Below are 6,163 nucleotides of genomic sequence, written 5' to 3'. Positions count from 1 at the left end.
TTGAGGCTGCATGAGAACCTGACCCCCCCCCCCCCCCCCCCCCCCATATAACTCAGAGGAGTCTTCTTCCATAGGACATTCAGAACAAGCACCGTGATTAGTAGGGGTTGCAAGATGAGGATGACTACTACTGGTAATTGTACATGTTTTGAGCTGCATTTAAAGTGCACCAGAGCAGGGGAAACCCACATGGAGAGCAAAGAGCAGGAGAACCACATGGAGAAGGAGATTAAGGCAGAGGATCTGACATGGCAACACCTGGAGCAGAGGGCACAAGACCGAAAGGGATGGAGGTGCTTCATCGATGGCTTATGTTCTGTAAGGAAAACAAAGGCCTAGCTAAGTAGGCTATGGGTGTGAGTATGAGTACTGTACATTTACAATACATTTTTGTCATTTAGCAGACGCTCTTAGCCAGAGCGGCGACTTATATTCATCTTAAGATAGCTTGGTGGCAAACAGACTACATGGCCAAAAGTATGTGGACACCCCTTGAAATTAGTGGACTTGTCTTTCAGCTACACCCATTGCTGACAGGTGTATAAACTCGAGCATGCATTCTCCATAGACAAACATTGGCAGTAGAAGGGGCTGTACTGACGTTCAATGTGGCACCGTCATAAGATGCCACCTTTCCGACAAGTCAGTTCATCAAATATCTGTCCTGCTAGAGCTGCCCTGGTCAACTGTAAGTGCTGTTATTGTGAAGTGGAAACTTCTAGGAGCGGCTCAGCTGAGAATTGGTAGGCCACACAAGCTCAGAACAGGACCGTCGAGTGCTGAAAAATCGTCTGCAACACACTACTGCGTTCCAAACTGCCTCTGGAAGCTATGTCGGCACAAGAAATGTTTGCCTGGAGCTTCATGAAATGGGTTTCCATGGCCGAGCAGCCACACACAAGCCTAAGATCACCATGTGCAATACCAAGCCTTGGCTGAAGTGGTGTAAAGCTTGCCGCCATTGGACTCTGGAGCAGTGGGAACACGTTCTATGGAGTGATGAATCACACTTCACCATCTGGCAGTCCGACAGAAGAATCTTGTTTGGCGGATGCCAGGAAAACGCTACCTACCCAAATGCATAGTGCTAACTGTAAAGTTTGGTGGAGGAGGAATAATGGTGAGGGGTTGTTTTTCATGGTTCGGCCCCTTGGTTCCAGTGAAGGGGAATCTTAATGCTACAGCATACAATGACATTGTTGATGATTCTGTGCTTCTAACTTTGTGGCAACAGTTTGGGGAAGGCCGTTTCCTGTTTATTTCCTATTTCCTGTTACCAACATTGAAGTGATTGGATTGCTGTATTCGGCGCATGTGACCAATACAATTTGATTTGAGGTGAACGTCCAGCGTACTTACACTACCTGCACCGGAAGCTGACAGAAGTAAAACTGTCTGCCTGGAGTCACAGACATGAAATGGTAGGCGAATGTGTATCACATGGTATATCATCATAATAATGTTATATTAATTGTAGTGTAACCCCCGAGTGAATATTTCAGAAGACAACAGTTGATAACGAGCCAGCCAAGTTAGCGCTAGCAAGCAAACGGCTAACTCAGTGGAGTGCAGTTTAGTCCACTAACAAACGGCTAACAATCTAACAGCCAGCTAACCAATCACAAACTGTTAGTTACTAGCTAACTAAAGAGTAAAAACAACCTGTTCTTATACTGTAATGCATGTAGCTAGCTAGCCGAAGACAACTGTATTTAGCCACCAGAGAGCCGTGAATCACAACGCAGTCATCTTATCTTGATAGCTAGTTATCAAGATAGCCTCGGCTCCCATTTCACGTTGAAACAAATATACGCGATGAAAACCTGTGACAGAGGCTACTAGCAAGTAGCTATAAATATAATCAAAAAGCACAACTCGGTCACTTCAAAGCTAGCAGAGAACAAAGCCAAATGTAATTATATAATGTACCGAACATAGACAGTAGCCAGCAGTTTTCTTATCCGCTATATTTGGTCAGGATCACATTGGCTCGTTGGTCGATCAAAAAGCGCAATCCAATCACTTCAAAGCTAGTAGAACGAAGCCAAATGTTATGTAATTAATTATATAATGTATCAAGACACAGAACAATGACACAGATATTTCACTGAATGTATAAATGTGAAACATCCGGTTGTTGTTTCCACTCACTACCAAATATGGTGGTGAGAGGAAGCCCAGTGACCGGCAGTGGGAGAAGATGGAGCGAGATTGATTTTGGACGACTTTTTGGCAGATTTTCTCATCGATTAAACATTTTTGATATCAATACAGTTTTCTGTTTCCAAAACTAAAATCTGTTACGAACTGAGTGAACTTGCGTTGTTTAGAAAGATGGCGAATTGAGTCATTGCACACGCCCACTTCACAGAGTAGGCGTTCCCTAACGGAAATGTGCCAATAGGCTCCTCTCTGCCCACTAGGAGTAATTTGCTTCCATTAAAAACTACAGGCTGTTGTCTATCTTCGATTAGTTATAAGTATCTCTAGTAGTAATGTGTTCTTAACCTTTTTATCCTGCTAAGATTGTGTTGGCTCGTTGGTCTAGGGGTATGATTCTCGCTTTGGGTGCGAGAGGTCCCGGGTTCAAATCCCGGACGAGCCCAACATTTTTGAAGAGATCAAACTATTTAGCTAGCTATTATGCTAAGGGACTCCCTAAAAACACGCCATTTTGATACAGCTGTGACCGAAAGTGACTTATTTGTAGCAGGTTAGGAGAGCATTTTCCATAATCAATCAAAAGTATTTCTAAAGCCCATTTTACATCAGCCGATGTCTCAAAGTGCTGTACAGAAACCCAGCGTAAAACCCCAAACAGCAAGCAATGCAGATGTGGAAGCACTGTGGCTAGGAAAAACTCCCTAGAAAGGCAGGAACGTAGGAAGAAACATAGAGAGGAACCAGGCTATGAGGAGTGGCCAGTCCTCTTCTGGCTGTGCCGGGCAAAGATTATAACAGAACATGGCCAAGATGTTCAAATGTTCATAAATGACCATAAATGACCAGCAGGGTCAAATAATAATAATCACAGTGGTTGTAGAGGGTGCAACAGGTCAGCACCTCAGGAGTAAATGTCAGTTGGCTTTTCATCGCCCTTTTCCTAACCTTAACCTAATTCTCCTAACCTGCTACGTTAATTTTCCTAACCTGCTGCGTAAGTTCTCCTAACCTGTCACTTCCGGTCGTAGCTGTATCAAAATGATGTGTTTTTATGGAATCTCATGATACTAAGATCATGCAAATTACTATCTGCACACATACCTCTGCACACATTCAACTAGGAACATTCTCAACAGATCTCATGCGTTGGTGGTCAGCACCGCAGCCAGACATATATAGCCGTAACAGACAATTTGGTGACCTTATTTTGACCTTTTCTGCTGCTTTTTGAGACGCGGTTCGATCCCACGCGAACCCGCAGCAGCAGTGGTCGTTGACCCGGGTTTCAATGCAATGCATCTTTTAAATGAGTTGCTAGGGAGGCTGCAGTGCATCTTTTAAATGAGTTGCTAGGGAGGCTGCAGTGCATCTTTTAAATGAGTTGCTAGGGAGGCTGCAGTGCATCTTTTAAATGAGTTGCTAGGGAGGCTGCAGTGCATCTTTTAAATGATGTTGTCTTTGTGATTGCCATAATAGATCAGCAATATGTCATTGAGCTGTTATAGTTGGAGCGATTGATTCACGTCTGACATTGTAGCAAATAGCAATGCTTGCATTTAGCTATAGATTTTACTTTCATTTTGACTTTCCGTTTCATATCATTTTCTTCTACTCAAATACAATATTCTGAGAAAAATACAAAGTGTGTCAGTGTCACAACTAGGCGTAATCCCTCCTCTTTTCAGGAGTGACCTTGTAGTCGTATGGAGGTTAGACACTGACTTTACGTCTCAAATGGCACCCTATTCCCCATAGGGCTCTGGTCTAAAGTAGTGCACTATATAGGGAATAGGGTGCCATTTGGGACGCTGCCGTGCTAAGGGGATCTGTCAAAGCTGATGCCTGGATGGGAGTAGCCAGGAGACAGACACTGACTGCTAAACACCCACCCCACCCTCCCTCCCCGCCGCAGGGGCCCAGCACACTAGCGGAAAACTGAGAGGCTTCAAAACCTCCTGGCTTTAAGGTAAACCTTAACCGCATCACATCACTAGCCCGCCATCTTGATTTTCCATCACAAGACCTTTTGTTAAGTCCCCTCAGTACAAGGCCTTTTGTTAAGTCCCCTCAGTACAAGGCCTTTTCTGGTCTTTAAGTACACAGATACAGCATGCCTCACCGTTCCTTTCTATGCCAATCTAATTCATAACCAAACAGCTGCACAAAATACACTGGTGAAATTGAAAATATCTTGTTCCAAATGATGTAAGGTAAGATTGCAAATGCAAGTGGTTTTGCATTTTATATCATTTTAAATGCATTGCAATTTTTTATGAAAATGAAAGTTAGTTCCCACAGAAAGGAACTAGAACTCAACAGCAGTATGTGGACACCCCTTCAAATGAGTGGATTTGGCTATTTCATCCACACGCGTTGCTGACGGGTGTTTAAAATCGAGTACACAGCATTGCAATCTCCATCAGCCTTACTGAAGAGCTGAGTGACTTTCAAAGTGGCACCACCATAGGATGCCACCTTACCAAAAAGTCAGTTTGTGAAATTTCTGCCCTGCTAGAGCTGCCCCGGTCAACTGTAAGTGCTGTTATTGTGAAGTGGAAACTTGTAGGAGTGGCTCGGCTGAGAATTGGTAAGCCACACAAACTCACAGAACAGGACCGCCGAGTGCTGAAGTCTGTAAAAATAGTCTGTCCTCAGTTGCAACACTCACTACCGAGTTCCAAACTGCCTCTGGAAGCAACATCAGCACAATAACTGTTTGTCGGGAGCTTCATGAAATGGGTTTCCATGGCCGAGCAGCCGCACACAAGCCTAAGTTCACCTAACTGTAAAGTTTGGTGGAGGAGGAATAATGGTCTGTGGCTGTTTTTCATGGTTTGGGCCCCTTGGTTCCAGTGAAGGGAGATCTTAACACTACAGTGTACAATGATATTCTAGACGGTTCTGTGCTTCCAACTTTGTGGCAACAGTTTGGGGAAGGCCCTTTCCTGTTTCAGCATGACAATGCCCCCGTGCACAGAACTTGACTGGCCTGCACACAGCCCTGACCTCAACCCCATCGAACACCTTTGGGATGAATTGGAACGCCGACTGTGAGCCAGGCCTAATCGCCCAACATAAGTGGCCGACCTCACTAATGCTCTTGTGGCTGAATGGAAGCAAGTCCCCGCAGCAATGTTCCAACATCTAGTGGAATGCCTTCCCAGAAGAGTGGAGGCTGTTATTGCAGCAATGTTCCACCATCTAATGGAAAGCCTTCCCAGAAGAGTGGAGGCTGTTATAGCAGCAAAGGGGGGACCAACTCCATATTAATGCCCATGATTTTGTAATGAGATGTTCGACAAGCAGGTGTCCACATACTTTTGGTAATGTAGTGTAGGTCCTACAGAGTACACATTCAGTTCTTGATTAAAATGTAATGTAATATTAATGTGATCACAATCCACAGTAGGAAGATCACAGCACCAGGGGTAACGTGTCTACTTTTAAAGTTGACTTGACCACCTAGTCCAAGTTAGGATTGGGAATGGCCATGGACCTCACAATACAATATTAGCAACTTAACGCAGAACCTCACAATACAATATTATCACGATATTTAGGTGCCGATACGATATATGTATTGCTATTCTATATGTATCACGATTTATCACTATTCTACATGTACTGCGACTCAATGTGATTTTTATTTTTATTCGATGTTTCAAACATATTGCTCACCACGACTGGTACAGAGGGACACGAGCCATGAGAACATCAGTTTTGATCATTCATGGAAATTAAAGTGCTGAAAACATGGAAGATGGAAGGGAGACACGCTCAGTCACTTCACCCCTACCTATATGTACAAATTACCTCTAGCCTGTACCCCCGCACACTGAGCTGGTACCGGTACCCCCTGTATATAACCTCAGATTTTTGGCGCAGGTAGAGCAGCTGACTAGCTCCAGCTAACTTTAACTGCTTAGCAAAAAAAGCTATTTTGGGGGGCAGAATTGATACTTGGAGTCATACAATCAATATTATATATTCAAAAATAATA

General features: G+C 44.0%; 1 non-coding gene across 1 annotated transcript; it reads left to right on the top strand.

The window, feature by feature from the left end:
- The first annotated feature begins 2,533 nt into the window (after positions 1-2,533).
- Positions 2,534-2,605, top strand: trnap-ugg (transfer RNA proline (anticodon UGG)). The gene has a single exon. It is a non-coding gene; the product is annotated as a tRNA-Pro (tRNA).
- Positions 2,606-6,163: the final 3,558 nt, after the last annotated feature.

This window comes from Salvelinus alpinus, chromosome 16, assembly GCF_045679555.1.
Source record: "Salvelinus alpinus chromosome 16, SLU_Salpinus.1, whole genome shotgun sequence".
NCBI lineage: Eukaryota > Metazoa > Chordata > Actinopteri > Salmoniformes > Salmonidae > Salvelinus > Salvelinus alpinus.
Note: the sequence above shows the minus strand (reverse complement) of the source record. Positions and strands in the feature narration are given on the sequence as shown.